This window comes from Canis lupus, unplaced genomic scaffold, assembly GCF_011100685.1.
Source record: "Canis lupus familiaris isolate Mischka breed German Shepherd unplaced genomic scaffold, alternate assembly UU_Cfam_GSD_1.0 chrUn_S2164H2364, whole genome shotgun sequence".
Classification (NCBI taxonomy): Eukaryota; Metazoa; Chordata; class Mammalia; order Carnivora; family Canidae; genus Canis; species Canis lupus.
The window spans coordinates 1-26,957 of record NW_023331048.1 but is presented as its reverse complement, the minus strand read 5'-3'; the positions used below and the strand labels follow the sequence as shown (position 1 = coordinate 26,957).

Genomic DNA, 26,957 nt, shown 5'->3' with positions numbered 1-26,957 from the left:
CATAGGCTACTGAATTTTTTGTTAGTACTTTGTTGAGAATTTTTGCATCTATAATCATTAGGATATTGGCCTGTAGTTTTCTTTTCTTTCTAGTAGCATTCTTTTCTGATTTTGTTATCAGGATAATGCTAGCCTCCTAAAATGAGTTTGAGAGTGTTCCTTCATTATTAATTTTATGGAGAATTTGATAAGTATTGGTTTTAAATCTTAATTTAAGGGATCCCTGGGTGGCGCAGCGGTTTAGCGCCTGCCTTTGGCCCAGGGCGCCATCCTGGAGACCCGGGATCGAATCCCACGTCGGGCTCCCAGTGCATGGAGCCTGCTTCTCCCTCTGCCTGTGTCTCTCTGCCTCTCTCTCTCTGTGACTATCATGAATAAATAAATAAAATCTTTAAAAATAAAAAAAAAAAATAAATCTTAATTTAAATGTTTGGTAAAATTCACAGTGAATCCACCGGGTCCTGGACTTTTCTTCTTTGGGACATTTTTTTTTTTTTTTTTACTCAACATATATTTATTGAGCACTTTTTATATGCCAGGAATGAGCACTGATCAAAATGACAAAAAGTCTTTGCCCTAGGTGAGTTTATATTTAAGAAGTGGAGGGACGCCTGGATGGCTCAGCAGTTGAGCATCTGCCTTTGGCTCAGGGTGTGATCCTGGAGTCCTGGGACTGAGTCCCACATTGGGCTTCCTGCATGGAGCCTGCTTCTCTCTCTTCCTGTTTTTCTGCCTCTCTCTGTGTGTGTCTCTCATGAATAAATAAATAAAATCTTTAAAAAAATTTAAGAAGTGAATGTAGGCTATTAAAGAAGTAAAATGTTTATAGTATGGAGAAAAACTAATCAGGTAATGATAATAGGGAGATACTCATGTGGGGAGGGAGGTTGCAGCTTTAAAAAATTATTTATTTTAAAAATTCCACTATAGTTAACATACAGTGTTATATTAGTTTCAAGCATACAATAAAGCGATTCAGGAACTCTATACATTACTTAGTGCTCATCATAATGAATGTACTCTTAATCCCCTTCACTCATTGCTCATATCTTCCCACCTACCTCCCCTCTGTCAACCACCAGTTTGTTTTCTATATTTAAAAGTCTGTTTTAGGGATCCCTGGGTGGCGCAGCAGTTGCGCCTGCCTTTGGCCCAGGGGGCGATCCTGGAGACTGGGGATCGAGTCCCACGTCGGGTTCCCGGTGCATGGAGCCTGCTTCTCCCTCTGCCTGTGTCTCTGCCTCTCTCTCTCTCTCTCTGTGACTATTATAAATAAATTTTTTTAAAAAAGTCTGTTTTAGGTATGTCTTTTTTGTTTTGTTTCTTAAATTCCACATGTGAGTGAAATCATATGGGATTTATCTTTCTCTGACTTATTTCATTTAGCATTATACCCTCTAAGATCATTCCATGTTGTTGCAAATGGCAAGATTTCTTTTTTTCTTTATGGCTGGGTAATATTCTAGTGTGTGTGTGTGTGTGTGTGTGTGTCCACCACCTCTTCTTTTTTTAAGATTTTATTTATGAGAGAGAGAGAGAGAGAGAGAGACGGGGGGGGGGAGGAGCAGAGACACAGCAACACAGGCAGAGGGAGAAGCAGGCCCTATGTAGGGAGCCCGATGTGGTACTCAGTCCCGGGACCCCAGGATCATGCCCTGGGCCAAAGGTGGCGCTAAACCGCTGAGCCACCTGGGGATCCCCACAACCTCTTCTTATCCTTTCACCTATTGATGGATGCTTGAACTGCTTCAATAATTTGGCTATTAAAAATAATATTTCAGCAAACATAGGGATGCATGTATCTTTCAAATTAGTGTTTTCATATTCTTTGGGTAAATACCCAGCAGTGGAATTACTGGATCATATAGAACTTCTATATTTAATTTTGTGAGGAAATCCCAAGTTGTTTACCACAATGGATGCACTTGAGTTTGCATTCCCACCATTATTGCACAAAAGTTCCTTTTTCTTCATATACTTGCCAACATCTGTTTCCTGTGTTGTTAATTTTAGCCATTCTGACCCATGTGAGGTAATATCTCATTGCAGTTTTGATTTGCATTTCCCTGATGGTGAGTGATGTTGAGCATCTTTTCATGTGTCTGTGGGCCATCTGCATATCATCTTTGGAGAAATGTTTGTTCATGTCTTCTGCCCATTTTTAAATTGGATTGGTTTTTTTGGCATTCAGTGTAGAAGTTCTTTATATATTTTGGATATCCCTTATCAGATATGTCATTTGTAAATATCTTCTCTCATTCAGTAGGTTGTCTTTTCTTGGTGGTTTCCTTTGCTATGCACAAGTTTTTATTTTGATGTAGTTGCAATAATTTATTTTTGTTCTTATTTCTCTTGCTTTAGAGACATATCTAGAAAAATGTTTCTGTGGCTGATATCAGATATGTTGTCTTCTGGGATTTTTATGGTTTCAAGTCTCCCAATTAGGTCCTTAATCCATTGTGAGTTTATTTTTGTGTATGGTGTAGGTCCAACTTCATTCATTTGCTTGTAGCTGTTGGATGTGAGGGCGATCTGGCTGCGACACCTGTCACCCCATTGATCACCAGGGTTGATTCGGCTGATCTGGCTGGCTAGGCGGGTGTCCCCTTCCTCTCTCACTGCTCCATGTGCGTCCCTCCCGAAGCTGCGTGCTCGGTGGAAGACGACGACCATCCCCAATAGAGGAGGACCGTTCTTCGGTCAAGGGTATACGAGTAGCTGCGCTCCCCTGGTAGAACCTCCAAACAAGCTCTCAATGTCCAGTTTCCCCAGAACCTTTTAGTTAAGAGACGTTTTCCCATTGCATATTCCTGCCTCCTTTGTTGTAGATTAATTAACCTAATAACTGCAGGCTTATTTCTGGGCCCTCTGTTCTGTTCTTGATCCATGTGCCTATTTTTGTGCCAGTACTATATGATTTTCATTACTACAGCTTTGCAATATAACTGGAAATCTGGGATTGTGCTACTTCTAGTTCTGTTTTTCTTTTTCAAGATTGCTTTGGCTCTTTGGGGTTTTTGTGGGTCCATACAAATTTTAGGATTATGTAGGTCTGTGAAAAGTGCTGTTGGTAGATGGAGATTTTATTAAATCTGTAGATTGCTTTGCGTCCTGTGGTCATTTTAACAATGTTTATTCCCCCTTGGGGCATTTTTGTTTACTTATTCAATCATCTAACTAGTAGATGGTCTAGTTGCATTTTCTAATTTTTCCTGATTCATTCTTGGTAAGTTGTACATTTCAGATAATTTTTTTCATTTATTCTATGTTGTGTAGTATATTGGTATATTGTTAAGATCTTTGTATTTCTGTAGTATCACTTGTAATGTGCTTTTTTACATTTATAATTTTATTGATTTGGGTCCTTTGCCTTTTCTTTGTTAGTGTACGTAAGGGTTTGCCTAAGGGTTTATTTATCTTTTCAAAGAACCAGCTCCCACTTTGGCTATTCCTTTCTATTGTTTTTCTATTCTCTATTTCATTTATGTTTACTTTCATTTTTATTTCTTCTAATTTTGGACTCAGTTCCACTTTTTCTGGTTCCTTAAGGCTTAGAGACTTAGGTTACTTATTTAGGATCTTTTTTTGCTTCTTAATGTAGATGTTTATTGCTGTGAACTTCCAATTAGAATTGCTTTTATTATAGCCCACAAGTTCTGGTATGTTGTACTTTCATTTTTGTTTGTCTCAAAAAATAAAAACTAAAAAAACCTTTCCTATTTCTCCTTTAACTATCAATTGATCAAATGGTTTTAAGGAGAGTGTTATTTAATTTGCATATGGTCATGAGTTTTCCAGCTTTCCTGTTGGGATTGATTTTTAATTTCATGCACTGTAGTCAAAAAAGATATTTGGTGTAATTTCAGTCTTCCTGAGTTTGCTAAGACTTGTTTTGTGGTAAAGTTTATGGTCTGTTCTAAAAAGTATTCCCTGCCTGCTTGATAAAAATATCTGTTCTGCCATTGTTGAAGAGAATGTTCTATGTATGTGTTAGGTCTGTTTGGTCTGTAATGTTTTTTAGGGATACTGTTTCCTGATTGGTTCTCTGGATGATCTATCCATTGCATTACTGTTGATTTCTCCTCTGAGCTTTGTCAGTTTCTGCCTTATATATATTCAGGTATTCCAACGTTATGCACAAAATATTTACAATTGTTGTTATCTTATTAAAGCAATGGCCATTTTCTCATTATATAATAACCTTCTTTATCTCATATCATTTTTATAATACATGTAATGTAAGTAAATTTAGTGCCAGTAATTTAGTGCCATTTGCTTGAAACGTCTTTTTTCATCCCTTTATTCTGTGTGTCTTTGAGGGTAAAGTGAGTCTTTTTTAGACACCATAATGTTGGGTATGGTTTTTAATCCATTTAGCCATTTTCTGGCTTTTAATTGAAGAAATCTGTTTACAACTAAAGTAATTATTTATAGATAAGGATTTACTATTGCCATTTTGTTCATTATTTTCTGGTTATTTTGTACACCCATTATTTCTTATTTAAACCTGTTACTTTTTTAGGGTGTGTTTTGATGTCTTTTGGTATCATTGTGCTTTGAGTTCCTATCTATGTTTTATGTAATTACTAAAGGATTTTCCTAGTAATTACAATGAGGCTTACATATAATATCTTAAACTTATAACACCTCATTTTAAACTGATACAACTTTGATAAATTGATAACCTTTACACTTTTACTCCCTCTCCTCCTTTTGGTTATTGCTTTTACATTGTGTAATAACAGATTAACATAGTTTATTTTTTAGTACATTTTTTAAAACTTCAGCTAGAGTTTTAAGTGAATTAACTATCCCTGTTACCATATTGCAGAATATATGACTGTATGTTTACCATTACCACTGAGATTTTTGCTATCTTTTTATGTTTTTGTGATAATTATTGTTCCTTTACTTAAAGAACTTCCATTAGCATCTTTTGTAAGGTAGATATAGTGATAAGGAACTCCTTTTACTGGTTATTTGCTCAGGGAAGTCTTTATCCTTGCTTTGTTTCAAGGGACAGTTTAGCCAATATAGAATACTTGGTTGACAGTTATTTTCCTCCAATAGTTTGAGTATGTCATCCCATTCCTTGATTAAAATGTTTTGATTTTTGACTAAAATGTTTTTGTGAGAAATGTGTTAATAATCTTTTGGGTGTTCCTTTGTGCGTAACTTTTTCCTGCACTGCTCTTAAAATTCTTTCTTTGTCTTTGACTTTTGGCAGTTTGACTATAATGTGTCTCAGTGTAGCCCTATTCAGGTTTCATCCTATTTGAGGTCCTCTGGACCTGATGAATCTGGATGTTCATTTTTTCCCCTAGATTAGGGGACATTTCAGCCATTACTGGTCTTTCTCCCTTTCTTGTCTCCTTCAGGAAATTCCTATAACGCAAATGTCATTCCTTTTGATTGTGATTCATAATTCCCGTAGGATTTTTCACTCTCTGTCATTCTTTTTTCATTTTGCTCCTCTAGATTATTTTCCATGACTTCTCTTTCAAGTTACTGATTCCCTCTTCTGCATGGTTGAGTCTACTTTTGACATTTTCTGTTGAATTCTTCAGTTTACTTATTTTTCAAATCTAAGAATTATATTTGGATTTGTTTTTGATGGTTGCTCTTTCAAAGTTCTCATTTTTATTATTCATTATTTTCCTAATTTCATTTGCTTTTCTGTGTGTGTCTGTGTTTGTGTGTTTTGTAGTTCACTAACTTCCTAAAGGTGGTTCACTTTGAATTCTTTCTGACAGTTCCTAGATCTCCATTTATTAAGGTTTAGCTTTTGGATCTTTATGAGTTTATTTTGGTGGTGTCCTATTTACCTGATTTTTTTTTTTTTTTATGATCTTTGATTCCTGATGTTGGAATCTGTGCATTTAAGTAATTGGGCTCCAATTCCATACTTGACAAGTTTGCTTTGGCAGAGACACTTCTTCACCATTCAGCTCAGTTTCAGTTTCTGGGCCTTTGCTGGTAATTTCTTTGGGCAAATGGGGTCTGCTATTGTGGTCTTTTCTTGGATGGGGCCATGCTTCATACTTTAAGGTCAGGGATAGGAGATGTTCCAGTGACTGAGAGAGTTGTATAGGACTGCCAGCTTGGTTCCCTCCCTAAGAAAAGCTATAGGATGGGCTTTGCAGTTGCCTGGCTTCTCTACAATTGCTTGGATTCTCTCCTAATCTGGTTAGGCTTCATGGATGGTCTGGACTGGCTACTATATTCAGCAGTAGATAAGACTATGAATTAGTTTCCCTTCCCTAGCATGACAGCAGATAGAACCAGGGTCTGTATAGCTCATTGTTGGTGGACCCGAATCAGTGTAGTGTCTGCACTGAGTTGCTTGGTCAGGTGAGGCCACTGGTTTTGCTCTGCAGACTGGGGAAGCCACAGGCTATGCTCTTTGTTCAAATGCCACTGTAGGTAGGGCTGTTGGATGGGCTACAGAGCTTTCCTTGTGCTTTGGTTAGATTCTCTGGTTGGATAGACTGATGGCATTCAACAATGAGCAGGGTTATGAATTAGATTCCCTGTCTGGGTGCAGTGGGAGAAGCAGTTAAAGCTGCTATTGTTCTTTGTTTGTTGTTTCAACTCAGGCTGATCCATTCCCCAAGTTCCCTGACCAAACAGGGCCGCTGTGCAACTTCAATTCTACCAGCTTCTCAGCTTGACTGCTATTGGGTCACAAAGCTTTCAGGAGTTTTCTCCAGCCCTTCTTGTCAAATTGGACTAGAAGATACTCTCCACAGTCGAGGAAGGGAGCTGTGATTCAGTTCCCTGCCTGGGCTTAGGCAAACTTGGCTCTATGGTCAACAGTATTCATTTGATCAGAATAAATAAGATCTATATTCTGCTAATTCCCTGGTCAGAGTATATATCCATCTTGGTTCTGATAATGAGGAAAGCCTCTGGTTGGTATTATTACTTGGACACTGCAAGTATGGACTTGGTCGGCCAAGGTCGTATGCTAGTTGTTGCAAGCCTCTCTCCTATTCTTTGTCACAGTTAGAATCCCAGTGTTTGAACCTTATAGTTTTCCAGCAATCCCTGTGTAGGCATGAGATCAGAGTAGGGGTTCAAACAAAGCAGCCACAGTGCTGAGTTGGGGGGCTGGCTATTCCCCCCTGTGCTCTCTTTTCCCACTGGAAGAATTGGAGGCTTAGTTGAGACCTCAGGTTGGTGCTGAAATGGCCTGGATTTGGGGGGAGAAGTGCAGCCAGCGTGTGGGCCCCTTCTCTTTCCTATGCAGTTTTGTCTTGGCCTCTGAGGTGTGGGGAGTACCTCACCATCATGTTTCTAGGGTTCTTTCAATGTTGTCTTGCTCTTGAATAGTTGTTCATTTGTTTTGGGAGGGGAGTGAAGTCAGGAATATCCTATGTTGCCATCTTGGTGATGTGATTCTTCATGTTCTTTTTTTTAAATAAAAAGATTATCCTTTCCCTTTAGTAATTATTTATTTAATCACATTATACTTTAATAAGATAGTTTGAAAAGAGGATAGGAGACCATGATTTGGCTATGGACCCATGATCATAGTGAATTGAGTTAGAAAATTAGCAAATGAGGGGATCCCTGGGTGGCGCAGCGGTTTGGCGCCTGCCTTTGGCCCAGGGCGCGATCCTGGAGACCTGGGATCGAATCCCACATCGGGCTCCCGGTGCATGGAGCCTGCTTCTCCCTCTGCCTGTGTCTCTACCTCTCCTCTCTCTCTGTAACTATCATAAATAAATAAAAAAATTTAAAAAAAATAAATTAAAAAAAAAAGAAAATTAGCAAATGAGCTCCCAAATTTCTAGAGTATTTATTTTTATTTCTTTGTCTGATTTTTTGGCAGAATTAATGTTATACTGTGGATCTGTTTTATTTATAGAAATTGTTTTTTTTACCCAATTTTATGAATCTATGTGTTAAAAATTCTGACACTTGAGTTGAGGAAAAGACAAAGAGTTCAGGAGAATAAGAGTAGGGGTCTTTGTTTTGCAGCAAAGGAGAGAAGAAGCCCATGGATTTTAGGCTGAGAGTCTGGTGGTGGACTGACTGACATATCAGTTTCTCCACAGAGAACCTTAATTGCTTGACAAAACAGGCGTTTCCTATGAGGAGAAAAACACAATACCACCCTGAGGATTTCTATTCATAAACATAAATCCTCCTTAAAAGGAATACTGGCAATCTAGAATTTCAGATATTTAATATTTTTAATGAAATTTATCCTAATTTTCTCATTTTTGTAAGCATCTGTAACCCAACTCGATTTCTCTTTCTTTTAGATGAGGACTATTACTTACCTCCAAAGAGTTATTAAATTTGCCATGGATTTAGGTTGTTGGTGTGCTTCTAAAATATCTCCAAACTTTTTAGGAAAGAGAATACCAAACATATGTTTTAACACAATTTTGGCACGAAAAAAGAATTTTTTTTCAAAAATTGGGGATTTCAAAAAAAAATTGGGGATTTCAAAACTAGAGGTTATAGCAATTTGCAGATTATTGAGAATCTTGATTATTTAATTGAATGTTTCCTTATTTAGAATACTAAACTACAACTACTTTAATTCAACCTAAGTGTATTTTATGAAGCCTATCTTCCTGCCACCTTGCCCCCCACCCATTTTTTTCCCTTAAGGGTCACTATGTTAAAAAAAACAGTCAAAGCAACAAAATAGAAATGTTCTAGTTTGTCTGTGCTTAAAGTGCATTTTGAAATTTGCTTTTAATCCTCTCATGGTCATGAAGATACTCTTCAGAAGTTTCTATTTTGTGAAAACATATTAGCTTTCTCAGACTAAAATACACTGAGCTTGATTTAGTCCCAGAAAATAACCCATATACTGGAAAATGAAGATTTCATACATTCAAATAGCACCAGTGGTGCATTTTCTCAAGTCTACGTTGGTAAACAGACATTTTTTACATTATTTGTTCTATTCTCCATGGTATAATGTAGATGAGAAAGCCAAAGTTTTCATAAACAACTCTGTACACAGTAAAGATATTTTAATATTCCCAAACAATATTTTTGATCACTGTAATTTATTTCTGCTCTGCAAACTTTTGAGTCATGTGCTTTTTTCTTTTTTGAGATCTAAACTATTTCTCATTTTCTACTTTATCTGTTCACAGGAAAACCACATAAGTCAATACTTAGCATTTGGATTCAGTAAAGGCTAAGCAAAGACAGGTGGAACAATATAGGAAAAAGGAGTGATTTATTATTTTTATGATGTTCATTTTCTTTTTTTTTAAATTATTTTTATTTATTTATGATAGTCAGAGAGAGAGAGGCAGAGACACAGGCAGATGGAGAAGCAGGCTCCATGCACCAGGAGCCCGACGTGGGATTCGATCCCGGGTCTCCAGGACCGCGCCCTGGGCCAAAGGCAGGTGCCAAACCGCTGCGCCACCCAGGGATCCCTGATGTTCATTTTCAAACTTAAAATACTAATTGTAGCTTTTCCTCAAACTACTATATCTGCTAAATATAGGAATGTTGGTTGGCATTTCTGTAGCTGAGATCTAAAAGAGAGTCTTGAATGAGTTTGTGTGTTGGGTGCTTCGGAAGCCAGTTCCAGTAGTAACTGTATTCATGTTTTCATTAATTCATTACCCTCTGGTAGTAATTGTTCTATTCTGCATTGAGATTTAGGAATTTCTTTCATCCCATGTATGCTTGGGAGAAAGCTTGAATTGCCCATCCCTTATGTTTTTTTGCTGTGAATATATTGAGCATGTGGATGTGTGTGTGTGTGTGTGTGTGTGTGTGTGTGTGCACATCTTGGTCTTCTATTTAGGGCTGTGCTTTTTCTGCATATATTGTGAAAAAAATGTTTCAAGAAAGTGTTTTTTTTTGTGTGTGAGATTTGGCATTTTTAAACTTCATTATAGATTTAAAGTCTTCCTAAAATAGAAGATGGGGAATGAAGCGACTATTTTCCAGTTTATGCTCTTTTCTATAAACCTAACTGCAGAATAAACCTAAATTTGTTAATTATCGAGCATCTTATTTTTTATTAAGTGCATATTCATAAATAAGTCCTTGTAGAAAGAAGGGTATCTAGTTGTTTTCTTCTTAGTAAACTGGATTTTTATTGTCATCTTCATATTGTCCTCAAGTTATAATTTAGACACTGTTTGGCAGTGAACAAACAACAGTCCCTCGACAGAAGTGATTGTAAAAGACTGGAATGAGAAGTTGTTGAGGTAAAAGTTTTCATCGTTACTGTGACATAAAACCAAGAAATGGAGAAAAAGTCCATTCCTTCCCATTATGGAGTCACTGATCACTGACTGGGGGAAAATATATATTTTTTGTAGACAAGTAAAATCTGGTAAATAACCATGGTATTTTGAAGAATCTTTGCTGTAGATAATTATGTTGCTGGATTAGAGAAATTCAGGTCAGTAGAAATAAATAATAAAACATAAAGTATATACTATGGAGTCAAGACAAAAAATAAAAGATTTTTCTTATTTGAAAATTCTATTGAGATAAGATCCATATTTAATAAGAAGTATTTTTCTATGATTATTCAAGATTAAATTTCAATAAGTTACATTATCAAGGATGTCTATGGAGAGAGTAGTTTTTTTTCCTGTGCCTTTTCTTTGAGCTCCTTTGGATTTTATTTTTCTGCAAGATCATTGTTCTTCACTCTAAAAGTTATAAATTAGAACTATAAGGGGCATTTTTTGTTTTTGTTTTTGCTTGTATGTCAGAACTTCTCAAGTCTTTTTCTTTTCTCCCGTAAGTACGCTCTGGTCCATTTTGTTTCTATTTTCATACTAGCAGTGTGTATGAAAAGTATAAGAAGAGACAATGATCCTCCCCTAGTCAACACCAAGTTTCCTTAGCAGCCCATGTCTCCTTGCCTTGCAGAACTTTACATGTAGATAGTGAAATTTACATTAGATTTTCGTAGAAAATTGCTGAACCTTACAAAAAAGTCTCCTTTAGTTTTGTTTTGTTTTTTATCTTTTTTTTTTTTCAGTTGAGGTAAAAAGTTTTCAGTGTATGGAAGCTGCGCGTGGCACCCGCGCCCCCGTGTTCCCTCCCAGGAGCTCCGAGGCCCCTCCCTCGGTGCCCACCCGCCTCTCCCCACCCCTGCAGAAGCCCGGACTGGAGCCCGCAGCACCTCCACCAGTCCCCCCACCCTGCAGCAAGAGGTGACCCCAGCCGCGGGGCTGAGCTGGTGGGGACAGAGACATCGCCTGTTTGCAAAGCTGACAGCCTTCGTGCAGTACCATCTCAGAGAAACTTCCTTTCAACAATGCTTTCTGGAGCTACAGACCAGCTTGGGCATAAGAAAGGGGCTTTGCAAGAAACTTCAGATCACATCTGACATGGTTTTCTACGGTCATCAGGTCAGCGTTTGAAGTTGCCGTCTCCAAGCAACTCAACTCAGTAAGGAAGGGAAGGCTTTATGCGGGTTCACACCTTCTCATAAAGCCTCACATACACACGAGAAGATCTTAGACCTATTAAAGCCAAAACTGGAAGATTCATAACACTGAGTTTATTTATCTTTTTAATTTTTATTTATTTATGATAGTCACAGAGAGTGAGAGAGAGAGAGAGGCAGAGACACAGGCAGAGGGAGAAGCAGGCTCCATGCACCGGGAGCCCGACGTGGGACTCGATCCCGGGTGCTCCAGGATCGCGCCCTGGGCCAGAGGCAGGCGCCAAACCGCTGCGGCCACCCGGGATCCCTGGATTCCGTAAACTGAGTTTTAAAGAAAACTGCAGGGCGCGGAACCAGAGCAGCAGATCAACCAGAGCAAGGGACACTGCAGAGTTCCGGCGGGTGCGGACTTCGCTGGTTTTGTCCTGATGTGCGAGTCCAGCGCTCAGTCTGAGTCGCTGCAGTGGAGCTGGATCCGCCCGAACTGCTGCTCCCGGACCGAGAGGAGCTGCTGCGTGAGCCGGGCGGCCCTCCCGAGGGCGCAGAGCCCCGCTTTCTCCTCCTTGGCAGGCTTCTCGTTTGTTGTTCAGCTGCCCACGGACGTCCTGCCGCGCGTCTCCGACTCCTTCTTTTCCTGAGCTAACTCCTCCTTGGACTTGGCCGCCTGCTTCTTCCCGCTCGTGGAGAAAGGCTCCCTTTGCTTTTCCTGTCAACAACACTTGCTCCCGCACAGTGGGTGGGTTTCAGAGGCTCAAAGTCAATCTCTCTCTGCTAAGGCCTGGGTCCCTGAGCGAGGGCTCACGGGGACTGGATGAAGTGGACCCCGCAGCCCCGTGTCCCCGGGCAGCCGGGTGGTGGTCTAGGCTGAGCTGGCGCCCTCGGCCTAGCTCACGGGCAGGCCTTGCTCCTCCTCTCCGGGTCGTCGAGGCCGATGCCTGCTTGCCGCCCTGCTTCGGCTGCCTGCTGGCCTGGCTGCGCTGCCGGCCTTCTCGGCGGGAGCCCTCTTCGGTTGGGCCTGCTTGGCGGCGGGGCCCCCTTGGCCTTCTCGTCCTCAGACTTGGCCTTGTGCCTCTCCGTGTCCTCGCTCTTCGTCCGCGTCCTCCTCCTTCTCCTCCTTTCCCTTCCTCGGCTCCTTCTTCCTCTCTGGCTTGTTCCCGGGCCCGCGACAGGGCGGCGAGCTGCTCGTGCACAGCCTTCAGCTGCTCCTGCAGCTCCGCCAGCCGGGCCCGCTCCTCCTCCTCCTCCTCCTCCTCCTCCTCCTCCTCCTCCTCCTCTCCTCCTCCCCTCCTCCTCCTCCTCCGAGCTCTCCCTCGCTGCTGCGGCTGCTCTCGGCGCCCCTGCTCAGCACGGGGCTGCGGGCGCAGGCAGGGCCGGCGCCTCCCCCGGCTCAGCCGGCATCTTAGCAAACCGCACCTCAAACACGGCCGCAGCTTCCTGGCCACGGCCACCACCTTGTGGCCTGGGGGTTGTACTGGTAACAGCTGGAGAACATGAACCGGGTGTCAGCAGCGAAGCCCTGCGCGTCTGGGCACTCGCGACTGTCCGTCTTTCTTGACAGTGCTGAGGTCCATCGGGTGCTCGGTGACGTCGTGGTAGTCGTGCAGCTCCAGGGCCTCGGCGTCCACCGGCTGGAGAAGGGCCAGGCGCAGGCCGCACGCTTCTTGCACGGCATGTCCTCGAGGACGCTGTCACAGTGCCGCGAGTGCTCGGCAGCTCGCCCTTCCGGCCGCATGCTGAGGCACCTCGCGTCCTCTAGACCCTTCCAGGGCGGTGCGATGGGGCGGCCCCCACTCTCTCGCCGAGCCCCCACTTGGCCTGCTTGGGGTCTGACGATGGCGGCGGCGATTCGCTCCGGCTCGCGGATGGAGTGGGCGTCGTGGTGGCTGCTTTCCGCTTTGCACCCTTTTCCTTGACGACAGGCGCTGTGGGAGGGACCACAGGGATGGATGATGGGCGTCGAGGGAGGGGGTGGGGCGGCGGCGGGGGCGCAGGGACCGACGTGATGTTTGCGGTAATGGTCGGCAGAGGGGGGGCAGCAATGACAGGCGTCTGGAGACAGTGGGGGGACGCTCTGGAAGGGGGTTGCTGGGGAGACAGAGGACACGGCCACCACTTGCTGCCCACCTGCACTCCGGGTTCCTGCGCCGCGTTCCGGCCTTTGCCCTTCGGAGCAGGGGGTAATAATTCAACTTCGTCCTGGGGCACCTGGGCCACTCTCTGCAGAAAAATTTTCTCTAAGGCTTGGGCCGTTAGCACTGTGTCGTCTGTGGGCTTGTTGTAAATGTAACAATTTGTAACATGGTGTGGAAGTCCTGCATACATTCGCCGGCGCTCCAGTAATAATTATTTTCTAGTTCTTCTGAATAGTCCCCATAGCCATCGGGTGTTTATGATTTTATGGTAATCGGGCAGGTTTAGCTTGATTGCATCCACGGGCTGGTAGAAGGGCCAGGCGAGCTGGTGATTCCAGGGCGTCTTTACCACCACGTTCTGCGCCTACTGCAGCTGCTTGGTCTTGCGGCCAGGCTTGGCGGGGTTGGAGACCTCCCGCGGGGTCCCCGGGATCCCCGCGGGCGCGACCGTCCTGGTGGTGGACATCCTCCGCGGCTCGCTCACTGGCCGTCACAGCAGCGGCTGGAGGCCCTCGCTTCCACTGCGCTCCTTTTGGAGGCCTGACATCCCCTTTGTAGGCCCAGCCAGGCAGCACTTGGCCTCGGCGCTCCGACGGCCGTCCCTCCGCTCCCTATATAGATTCTGGATAACAGTTCTTTACTAGATGGTTCTTTTGTAATATTTTCTCCAACTCTGTGCTTTGTTTCTTATTCTTGACATTGCTGTTTGCAGAACAGAAATTTTAATGGAGTCCAGTGTATCAGTTATTTCTTTCATGGATTGTGCCCTGGTGTTGGATCAAAATCATAGCCATACCCAAGTTCACCTGCATTTTCTCCTACATTATCTTGCAGAGGTTTTATAATTTTGCATTTTATATTTAGAACTGTGATCTGAGTTTATATTTGTGAAGGATGTGAAGTCTGTGTCTGGACTCAGTATTTTTGCATGTGGTGTCCAGTTTTACATTATCATTTGTTGAAAATATGTCCTTTTCTTTCACTGTGTGTCTAGTCCTTTGTCAAGATCCATTGACTATGAATCTCATTAACTTTTAAAAGGATGTGATAGAATGAATTTGAATAGCTAAGTGAACAAATGGGAGGTTCCAAACAGAAGAAATGGACTGTGGTAAGGCATTAAAATGATTGAGAGGAAAGTAATCTTGATTTATTAAAGAAACTGTGATACTTTGAGCTTATGTGCAAGAGAAGCATAGAGATTGTTGAGTATTAGCTTAACCATGGTAAGGATTATTATACTAAATAAACGAAAGCCATTTAAGGATTTAATGCAATTGCATGAATTTTAAAGGTCTTTAAATGTTTATACTTTGGCAGTGTGTAGAATGTATTGAAGGGGAAAGTAGGGAAATAATGGTTTCAGTTGGGAGGCTTTAAGAGGAAAGGTAAGAGATTATCATGAACAGAAATGACATGGAAGAGATAGGTCATAATAAAATTTAATAAGTAGAATAAAGAAACGCTTGGCTGAGTTTTGGGAGAAAGGGAAAAGGGATGTTTTAAGTAATACTCCTGAATTTTTATCTTGACTTATAAGATATAGAGTGTGGGGGGGGAGCAGGAGGGAGGGAGGAGATCATTACTTTTTTTGACACTAATAAGAGAACAGGCATTAGAGAAACAATATTTGGATTTATTGACATAAATAATTGAAGCTTTGATACTGTACTGGACTTACCTGGTGAGAGAAGGTCCAGTGTTCTTAACTAAAACTTTGACATGGGCGCACCACTTTAAATTTTCCATTCTAGCTGAAGTCTGAAAAATGAAGTCTCCTCTTTTCAAAGGAGAGAGGTTGTTAAGTGTAAATATAAATAAGGATAAAGGGTCAAATACTAAACCCTAAGGAGAAGCTCATAATTAAGGAAATGTAAGGAAAGATAAGCCTTTGGAAAAAAATTAGAAGTGGATGAACTATTAAGTAGGGTTGTTTTGGGATACCAGCAAATAGGTCTAACTCTTAAACAGAACCAAGAATTTGATGAAAATGAGAAAGGAGAAAATTTCATATTAGAAAAAGGAATGTCACTAGTGCTCGTTTTTTGAGTACCTGCTATATATCATGCATGATCTGAGATCCCACAGTAAGCAAAGATGCAGATTTCCTCTGCTCTCAGAGTCTGCTTCCTAACTGGGGAGAGACTGAACCTATAATAAATGAGTAAATTACATCTTTTTGAAGGGCATAATGCTGAAGGAAAAAAAAAGTCCTGGTAAGGGTAATGGGGAAATGATGTGGTTGGCAGAGAACTTTGCAAACTTAAATAGGGTGGTCATAGTAGATCTCAATGACACAGTGATTTAAAGCAAAGACTTGAAAAGATAAGGAAATAAATCTTAAGGCTATTTTAGGTAAAAGTGTTCCAGGCACAAAGAAGGAATTGAAAGGGGAGCATATTTGGTGAGTTGAGCAATAGCAAGGGGACCAGTGTGGCTGGAGGAGAGTGTTTATGGGGAAAAAATAATAGGATTTGAGGTTAAAGGAAGAAGAAACCCATCCAGAGCTACAGTCCTCAATCTTGGCTTCTTTGGAGAAGCTACATAGAGAGCTTCTAACACTCTGGATGCCATGACCAATTGGGTTACAATCATTGGGAGGTGGAACTCAGGCCCCCCATGTGACTATAACATGCAACCAAGGTTCACAATCTGTCTGCTAAGACCTTAGGAGTCTCTAAGAAAAACTTATGTTTGAATGTTTGAAGGAAAAGCTCAGAAGATCATTCCTGGTTGTATTACATTGGAGATGCCAGTTAGATATTCAGGAAAAGATGTATTTTTTAAATATATATTTTTAAAGATTTTTTATGTGTGTGTGTGTGTGTGAGAGAGAGAGAGAGAGAGACAGAGAGAGAGAGAGAGAGGCAGGCAGAGACATAGGCAGAGGGAGAAGCTGGCTCCATGCAGGGAGCCCGATATGGGACTTGACCCCGGGGCTCCAGGATCACACCCTGGGCTGAGGTGGTGCTAAACCGCTGAGCCACCTGGGCTGCCCAGAAAAAAATGTCTAATAGAGAATTAGATATATGAATCTGGAGTTCAAGGAAGAGGTTCAGGCTGGAGATACAGATTGGTGAGACATCAGCATAGAGATGACACTTAAATCCTGCAACTAGAAGAGTTCTCTAAAGTAATGAAGATAGAAGATCAAAGATCTAGAAACAAGGTCAAAGGAAGAACCAGCAGAGATGAAGAAAGGAACAATGAGGAAAGAAGGAAGGAAATTCAGAAAATTTACTGTCTTGAAAGGCAAGTTCTCAGTGTTTCAAGATAGTGGAAAACCTGGTTAACTGTCACATATTGCTGATAGACCAAGATGAGGACTGCGAATTGACTTCGGATACAATGTTATGAAGTAATTGTGGATCTTAGCAAGAGGAGAAAGCTTGATTGGAGGGAGCTCAAGAGAAAATTGGAAAGTTATAATTTTCATCAACCTCTAAGACTTCATTTAGGAAAACTGAGAAATGAGGTGGTGGCTCTTACATGAAATGGGGCCAAGAGAGTTTACCAACATGTTTCTCTAGACTTGTGGAAGAGGTGTGGAGAATAAAGAAGGATAGTGTGCGTGATGCAAGAGGGGGGAGGATTTTCTGGAGAGATGGAGTTGTTGAATAGCCAAGAGAGGATGTGACCCAGTATATGAGTAGAGAATGGCCTCTGCTAGGAACCCAAACAATTTATCTGTGGTAACAGAGGAGTGATGGAGTATACAGGGGTAGACTCTGCAAGGTGGGGAGCTGTGGTGGTGATCACTATGGAAATTTTGCCTTGGAAACTAGGACTAATGGAGAAATAGAAGATTCTTGGGTGATACTAAAGACTCTGATAGTGGCGGGGGGAGAAGCACATTCCCCCCCTCCCTCACTGGATTAATGACTCCCAACTTGGACCTCTAGGGTCCTTCAGGAAAGAGGAGTCAGTAGGAGGCTACTGCAAATATTTCAAAAAAGCAAGTGACAATTGTATCTTTTCATCTCTTTTCACTTTTATTGAGAGATAGTTGACATACATCACTGAATGAGGTTTAAGGTATACATCATAGCTTCCTTTCTTTAGTTTACCTAATTGTGAGAATACAATATATAATGCATAAACAAAGTATGTATTAGTTGACTGTTTATGCTATTAGTAAGGCTTCCAGTCAACGGTAAGCTATTAAGAGTCTGCCTCTTAATTTTGGAAAGTCAAATTTTATATGCAGATTTTCAACTATGTGGAGGATCACACCTCGTTGTTCAGGAGTCAACCATATATGCCACAACTGCTCTAACCATTCCTCCATCATTGGACACTTCGATTGTTTCCCTGTTTCTGCTATTATAAATAATGCTGCTGTGTATCGGGAGGTTCATTTATCTTTTCTTGTGTTTTCAATTCCCATTAAATGGACTGTAACTAGTTCTATTTTTAATTTTTGAGGAGCCTTCATTCTGTTTTCCACAGTGGCTGTACCAGTTTACAACACACACCGCCCCCAAGAGTGCACAAGGGTTCGCTTTCCTCTACATCCATACCAGCATTTGTTATCTTTTGTCTTTTGGATGATGGCCATTCTAACAGGCATGAGGTGGTATCTCATTGTAGTTTTAATTTGTATTTCCCTAATGACTAGAAGTGTTGAACATCTTTTCATATACCTGTTGCCTATCTGTGTATCTTTTTTGAAAAATGGTTATTAGGTTTTTTGCTCATTTTTAAATTGGGTGATTTTTTCTGCCATAGAGTTATGTGCATTATTTATTTGGTTTGGCTATTAATCCCTTATCAGATATATGGTTTGTGAATATTTTTTCTCTGTTCTGTAGGTTGTCTTTTCAATTAGTTGATGGCTTCCTCAGGTGTGAAGAAACTTTTTAGTTTGATGTATTCCCACTTGTCTATTTTTTATTTTTTGGTTACATTTTAGGTGTGATTTCCAAAATATAATTACCAAGACCAGTGTCAAGGAGCTTTATCCTGTGTTTTACTTCTAGGAGTTTCATGGTTTCAGGTCTCACAGTTAAGCATTTATTTAATTTTGAGTTAATGTTGTGAGTGGTGTAAGCTATGGGCCCAGTTTCATTCTTTTACATGTGAGTATCCATTTGCTGCAACATCATTTATTGAAGAGACAATTCTTCATTGAGCATTCTTGACGCTTGTCAAATATTTGTTGACCATATATGCTTGGATTTGTGTCTGAATTCCTTATTCCATTGTTCTCTTTGCTTCTGTGCCAGTACTCTACTGTTTTAGTGACCATGGCTTTATAATAAATATTAAAAAAATCAGGAACAATAATGCTCATGCCTTGTTCTTTCTCAGGATTTCTTTGCTTTTTTTTTTTTTTTTTGCTTCATATAAATTTTAGGGTTTTTTTTTCTACTTTTGCTAAAAAAAAAAGCCACTGGAATCTCAATAGGACTGCATTGATCTATAGATGGTTTTTGGTAGTATTGACATTTTAATAATAGTGATTCTTGCAGTCCAGTAACATAGGATACCTTTCCATTTTTTAAAAGACTTTATTGATTTATTCATGAAAGATACAGAGAAAGAAACAGAGACACAGGCAGAGGCAGAGGGAGAAGCAGGCTCCATGCAGGGAACCCAACGTGGGACTTGATCCTGGGTCTCCAGGATCACACCCTGGGCCGAAGGTGGCACTAAACTGCTGAGCCACCTGGGCTGCCCTATCTTTCCATTCATTTATGTCTTCTTCAATTGCTTTCATCATTGTCTTACAGTTGTTAGCATAGATCTTTCACTTCCTTAAATTTATTCCTAAGTATTTTATTGTTTTTCATGCAATTATAAATTGGATATGTTTCTTTATTTCCTTTTCAGAAAATTTGTTATTATAGAAATTTTATTTTGTATGTCAATTTTGTGTCTTACAACTGGGCTCAATTTGTTGATTATTTTAACAGTTTTTTGGTTGAATATTTAGGATTTTCTCTATACAAAAACATGTTATTTGCAAACAGAGACCATTTTACTTCTACCTTTTGAATTCTGATGCCTTTTCTGTTTGTTGACTAATTGCTCTAGCTAGGACTTTTAGTACTATATGAAGAGGAGTGGTGAGAGTGGGCACCTTATCTTGTTCCTGATTTTGGAAGAAAAGCTTTCAACCTTTCACCATTGAGTGTGACATCAGCTATGGGCTTGTCAATATGGCCTTTATTATTTTGAGGTATGTTACTTCCATATCTCATTTGTTAACTGTTTTTTTCATGAATGACTGTTGGATTTTGTCAAATGCTTTTTCTGTGTCTATTGAGATAATAGGATTTTTCTTTCACTCTATTAATGTGATGTATCACATTGATCGATTTCCATATTTTGAGCCATCCTTTCATCCCAGGGATAAATCCAAGTTGATTATGGTGAATGGTCCTTTTAATAGGCTGCTGATATCTTTTCTAGTATTTGCTGAGAATGTTCACATTTATAATCATCAGGGATATTGGCCTATAGTTTTCTTTTTTAGTAGGGTTCTCATCTGTCTTTCAGCATGAAGATAGTGCTGATCATAAGGCTTATTGGGAATGTTCTCTGCTTTTTGTTTTTTTTGGAGAAGTTTGAGAATATTGGTATATTAATTCTTAGAAGTTTGGTAAAATATACCAGTGAAGCCATCTGGTTCTAGACTTTTCTTCATAGGAACTTCTTTTTCTTTTTTTTTTTTTTTTTTTTTCTTTTTCTCTTTCTCTTTCTTTCCTTTGTTCTCTGTTTCCTTCCTTCCTTCCTTCCTTCCTTCCTTCCTTCCTTCCTTCCTTCCTTCCTTCCTTTCTTCCTTTTCTGATTCACTCTCCTTACTAGTAATTAGTCTATTTATTTCTATTTATTCCTGACGCCATTTTAGTAAGTTGTATGTTTCAAAGACATTTTTTTATATCTTCTCAGTTGTCAGTTTCCTGGTGTATAGTTGTTTGTAGTAACCTTGTATGAATTTTTGTACCTTTTGGTATTCATTGTAATATCTCCCTTTTCACTTATAATTTTGTAATTTGATTCTTTTTTTTCCTGTTAAAATGTATCAATTTTGTTTATCTTTTCAAAGAAACAACTCTTAGTTTGGTTAACTTTTCTATTGTTTTTAATTTCTCCATTTCATTTATTTCTGCTCTAATCTTCATTGTTTTCCATTTTCTTTGCTAACTTTGGGCTCAGTTATTTTCTGGTTCATTAAGGATAGAGTTAGGTTATTTATTTGGAATATTTCTTGCCTTTTAATGTAGACATTTATTGGTATGAACTTTCCTCCTAGAAATGCTTTTGCTTCACCCCTTAATTTTTGTAATGTTTCCATTTTCATTTGTCTCAAGGAACTTTTATTCCCCCCATTTTTTTTTGGATTCATTGATTGTTCAGGAATGTGTTATTTAATTTCTGAGTATTCATGAATTTTCCTGTTTTCCTTATTTTCAACTTCTATTGTCTTTTTTTAAAAAAGGTTTTATTTATTTATTTATTCATAGAGAGAGAGAGAGAGAGAGAGAGATGCAGAGACACAGGAGACGGAGAAGAAGGCTCCATGCAGGGAGCAGCATGCAGGACTCAATCCCAGGTCTCCAGGATCACGCCCTGGGCTGAAGGCGGCGCTAAACTGCTGAGCCACCCGGGCTGCCCTCAACTTCTTTTCACATCATTGTGGTCAGAGAAAAATATTTGATATGGTTTTAATTTTCTCAAATTTGGTACGGCCTGTTTTATGGCCTACCATATAGTCTATCCTAGACAATGTTCCATGTGCACTTAAGAAGAATGAGTTTGGCTGTTATTGCACAGAATGTTTTGTATACGTCTAAGTCCATTGGGCCTCTAGCATTGTTCAAATCTGCTATTAACTTATAGATTCCTTGGATAATCTACTATTGTTGAGCGTAACATGTTAAAGTCTTTAACTGTTATTGTATTAGTGTTTATTTCGTCTCTTACCTCTGTTCTTTTTTGCTTTATTTATTCGGATGCTTTGATGTTGGTTCCATAAATATCTAGTTGTTATATCTTGTTGATGTGTTGACCTTTTTATCATTAAATAATGACCTTTTTGTTCTCTCTTTTTATAATTTTACTTTGTTTTTTTTTTTTTCACATATTTTACTTATTTACTTGAGAGAGGGAGGGAGAGCATGAGTAGGGGTAGAGGGAGAGGGAGAAGCAAATTCCCTGCTGGGGACCCTGGGGATCATGACCTGAGCCCAAAGCATACACTTAATTGACCGAGCCACCCAGGTGCCTCTCTTTTTTATGATTTTAAAGCCTCTTGGTTTGATATAAATGCAGCTATTCCTGCTTTTTTTTCCTCATTACCATTTTCTTGAAATATCTCTTCCTTTCCCTTTAGTTGCAGTCTATGTGTGTCTTTGAGGCTAAAATATTAGGTTTCTTTCTTTCTCTTTTAAATTCATTTAGCTATTCTGTCTGTCTTGGTTGGAGAATTATTTACATTTAAAGTAGCTATTGATAGATCAGGACTTATTTTTGCCCTTTAAAAACTTTTTTGGGATGCTGGGTGGTCTGTGGTTGAGCATATGTCTTTGGCTCAGGGCGTGACCCTAGGGTCCTGTGATCGAGTCTTGCATCTGGCTCCCCATGGGGAGCCTCCTTTTCCCTCTGCCCATGTCTCTCCCTCTCTCTCCATGTCTAATGTTTTCTAGTTGCTTTGGAGATGTATTGTTCCATGTTTTCTTTTTTGTTTTAATGTATTTTGGTACTAGTATCCTTTGCCTTTTTGTCCTGTTCTTTTGTGTGATTGCTACAGTTTTTTCCTTTGTGGTTTCATGGGCTTACATAAAACATCTTAAAATCACAAACCCTATTTTAAGCTGATAACAACTTTACTTCCTGAAATTCCTAAAGTTGATACTTCTATCTTCTCCCTCTCATATTTTAGGTAATTTCTTATAAATTTACATATTTTTGTATTTGTAACTAATAACAATTACTGTAGTTATTGTATTTTTACTACATTTATTTTAACTTTTAAACTAGAGTTGTAAGTGAATGATGTACCACCATCACCATATTACAGAATCTAACCTTAACTGTTTACTATTACCAGTGAGTTTTATACTTTCTTTTTTTAAACTTTATTTATTTATTCATGAGAGACACAGAGAGAGAGAGAGAGGCAGAAACATAGACAGAGAGGTAGGCTCCATGCAGGGAGCCTGATGTGGGACTTGATCCCGGGACTCCAGGATCATGCCCTGGACCACAAAGGCAGACGCTCAACCACTGAGCCACCCAGGCATCCCTATACTTTCTTTTATATTTTTATAAGGCTTATGTTTTACTTTTACTCAGAATTCCCTTAATTCCCTTAGTGTTTCTTAGAAGGCAGGTGTAGTGGTAATGAACTCCCTCATCTTTTGTTTGGAAAAGTCTTTATTTCTCCATTTCTAAAGGACAGCTCTGCTGGGTATAGAATTCTTAATTATTCTTCAATATTTTGAATATGTCATCCCATTTTGTCCTGCCCTAAAAGTCTTTGTTGAGTATTAGAAGTTCCCGTGTATGTACTTCTCTTTTTTCCTTAATGCTTTTAAAATGGTTTCTTTGGCTTTGACAATTTAATTGATCCTTTTTGGTACAGCTTTTTTCAAAGTCAGCCTATTTCAGGTACAGCCTTTTTCAAAGTCAGCCTATTTCAAGTCTTTTGAGCCTTATGGTTCTGTATGTTCATTTCTCTTCCCAGGTTTGGGAAATGTTTAACCACTATTGCTTTCAGTTTGCTTCTGCCCTTTCTCATTCTCTTTCCTGGAATTCCCATTGTATTTATGAGTCCCTTAGGATTTTTTCACTCTTTTATTTTATCTTTTGTTTCTCTGACTGGATAATTTTCTATGTCTTATTTTTAGGTCACTAATTCTTTCCTTCTGCATGGCTAAGTGTACTTTTGAAATTCTATTAACTACTTCAGCTCAATTACTATTTTTTTAACTCTAGGATTTCTCTTTATTTCTGGGTTTGTTGTTTTTTTCTGGTTGCTATTTCTTTGTCAAATTCTTGTTGTTTTCATGGATTATTTTCCTAATTTCATTTAATTGTCTATATGTTATTGTAGTTACCTAAAGTTAAGAAAATTATTATAAATCTGATAGTTCCTAGATCTTTTTTTAGGGTCAGTTTTTAGAACTTTATTAGATTCCTTTTTTTTTAAGATTTTTTATTTATTCATGAGAGAGAGAGAGAGAAAGATGCAGAGACACAAGCAGACTGCATGCAAGGAGCCTGATGCGGGACTTGAACCTGGGAATCCAGGATCACACCCTGAGCCAAAGGCAGGTGCCCAACCACTGAGCCACACAGGCGTCCCTATTAGTTTCCTTTGATGGTCTCATATTTACTTGGATTTTGTTATCTTTGATTTCTTACATTGGTATCTGCACACTTGAATAATTTGGCTCCTCTTCTAGACTCTATAGATTTGCTTTGGCAGAGATAGATCTTCAATAGTCACCTCAGTTTAGGTCACTGGGCAGGTGGTACCCGCTATTATGGTCTAGTTTTTGGCAAGGCAACTTTCCAAGCTCTAAGTTTGGGTATAGGGAAAGAGGTGGAAATCTGTAGGATGCCCCCCCCAGTTGCATGAATTTTCCATCTGGCTTACTAGATGGTCTGGACTGGGTAATATTTAGTAGACAGGGCTGTAAATTCATTTCCCTTCACTAACAGGGGAGGACCCAGTGTCCGCATGGCTCATTTGAGGGTACCTGAATCAACACAAAGAGTGTGCACTGAATTTCTTGGTCATCTGCTCTGCAGATGTAGAAAGCCATGGGCTGTTCTCTCTTTTCAAGTGCAGCTAGAAGCAGAGCTTTTGGATGGCCTGTACAGCAGCTCCCCATGTGGTCTTGTTAGGTTCCCAGGTCACAAAAGCTGAAGGCTATATTAATATAATTGGGGCCATGAATTAGTTTCTCTGCCCAGGAGCAGTGGGAGGGGCACCTTAAAGGCAATAAAGCTCTTTGTGTGTTATCTTATCCTGACCTGTGTCCCAAGTTCCCTGGCCAAATATGAGCCACTGGCTTTGTTCTGCTCACTGTTGTATATGCCTGTCTGTCTCTTGGCTACAGTATTGCTGGCTTTTTGTAGCTCCCTTTTTTCACCAGCCCTTCTGGTCAGGTGGGGCTGGGAGATGCTATCCTCAGTGGTGGGGCTGTTTTAGTTCCCTTTTCTGGGATGGAGAGGTGCTGCTCCAGGCTTCTCTGCTTTTCTGTCTTTGACTCAGTAAGAGCCAGAAGCTACTCTCTACCTTGGCTATGAGTTAATTCCTCTGCCTAGGTACAGCAGGCCACCCCTCGACACCTGGTACTGGCTTTGCTCTAGACAGTTAGCTCTGCCTTTCTGCTTATTGGCTTACACATTGTTGGTTACAGAGCTTCCAGATATCCTTGCCAGCCCTTCTGGTCAGATGGGGCCTGGGAGCCACAGTGGGTGTGGCTGTGTTTCAGGTTACTTGCTTGGGTGGGGTTGGGAGGGTGCTCCTGGCCTTGCTCACATGTTCCCCAAACGAGTTTTTCTTATGGGTGAGGCCATGATGCCCCTCAGCCTTGCTGTGAATTAATTCCCCTGCCTGGGTGCAGCAGGGAATTTTTCATACCCTGTACTGGCTTTGCCTCGGGGACTGTCCGAACCACCCACACACCTCTTGGTTGGAGTATTGCTGAGCTATACAGCTTTTAGGTTTTCTTGTCAGTGCCCTCTGGCAAGATGGACCAGAAGACAGTTTCCCCAGCAAATGGAGCTACAACTCCTTGCTTGGATACAGTTTCTAGAGTCAGCAAAACTTGTATGAGAACCCAAATCAAGCAGATATGTACTCCAGTGAGTTCTCTGGTCACAGTTTGTCCCAGACTTGGTTCTGGTGATGAGCAAAGCTGCTGGTTGGAGCTACTTGGATTACTAATCACTTGGGGAGTTGTAGTCATGAATTGCATCTGCCAAGATCTGTGTGTTGGTTATTGCAAGCCTCACAGTTTCCCCTGCAATTCTCAGGGCACGAGACCAGAGTAGGGGCTCTCATGAAGTAATCTGCAGTGGTGGTGGTGCTGATTGTCCCCTGAGTTCTCTTCTTTTGGGGGAACTGGAGGTTCAGGGAAGACCTTTCCATGTGGTGTTGCTCCTGTCTGGGAGAAAGAAAAGTAGTCAGAATGGAGTTGCTTCTCTTACGCTTCTAATACAGTCTATCTTGGTCTCTGTACAGGGGATGTTTCAGATCATCTCTATTCTAGGATTTTCTCAGCTGTGTCTCGTTCATCAGTAGTTGTTTTTCTGAAGGGGAATAAAGCAGAAATGACCGATGTCAGCATCTTGGTGATGCCACTGTCTCTTAAATTTTCAGAGTTAGCAAGAATCTAAATTTATTTCTTTGGGATACACACATACACACACATACATATACACTATATTTTGGGCTATATATACACATACATAAATTGTGATATATGTATACACATATTTCCATATATTATATATGGAAATATAAATTAACTCAGGCTCATCAGGATCTCACAATTATATTTGGATTGTGAAATTTCATTAATGAGTACATGTTAATAATGGTAGTCATGACTATATTTGATTAGGTTAGTTTAAACAGATAGCTTCATATCTTAAGATCAACTGATTAGTAGCCTTAGTTACATTGGCAAAACTCCTTTGCCATGTAACATAACTTAATAATGTTATAACAGCAGGGGTTGGAGAGCATGAGGGCTATGTTACAAATCTGCTTACTGTAATTTAATCGCTGGTCCTGTGATTCCTCTCATATACAAAATGCATTCAACTTTTCCCATGATTTCCAAGGACCTCACTCCATTATAGCCACAATAAAAAGCCCAAATCTTCAATTAATCTAGTCTCTCTGTAAGTCTAGAAATCATCACGCAATTATCAGGTAAATGTAGTATATCTCCTAGACACAATTCCTTCCATCTGTTGACCTGTGAAATTAACTATAGAAGTTATCTGCTTCCAAATTCTTAACATATAATATAAGATTGACATCAGGAAACACCTGACATTTTAGTTAAAAAGGAGAGGGAGAATGGAAGGTAGAAAAAGAAGTCATTGGTTCAAAGCAGTTTTGAAATGTAGCTGGGAAAACTTGAGCTGGAGTTCTTTAATTTGGTTGTTAGATAGGGTTTTACTTCTGTTGTCTGGACTCTTGGTTCCACCTTCTGAGTCATTCTCCCTTTTGCATGAAAAGTAGTATGTGTTTTTTAGCAGTAACTAGAACCCCTAATCTGCAACCATCTTCCTTTTTTAGCTACTTCCTACCATTTTTAGCTCTTCTGTGTTTCTACCATTCCATCAATATACCAGTGTTACCAGTACCTACAATCTGCTGATCATACCAACACTTCAGTGTCTCTCATCCTTTCATATCTGACTTCCCTTCTTAGGCAGTTTAAATTCCATTGCTT

General features: G+C 40.2%; 1 pseudogene; it reads right to left on the bottom strand.

Moving 5' to 3' along the window:
* Window positions 1-11,764: 11,764 nt before the first annotated feature.
* On the bottom strand, window positions 11,765-13,996 carry LOC119878973 (annotated as a pseudogene).
* Between the last annotated feature and the right edge of the window lie 12,961 nt (window positions 13,997-26,957).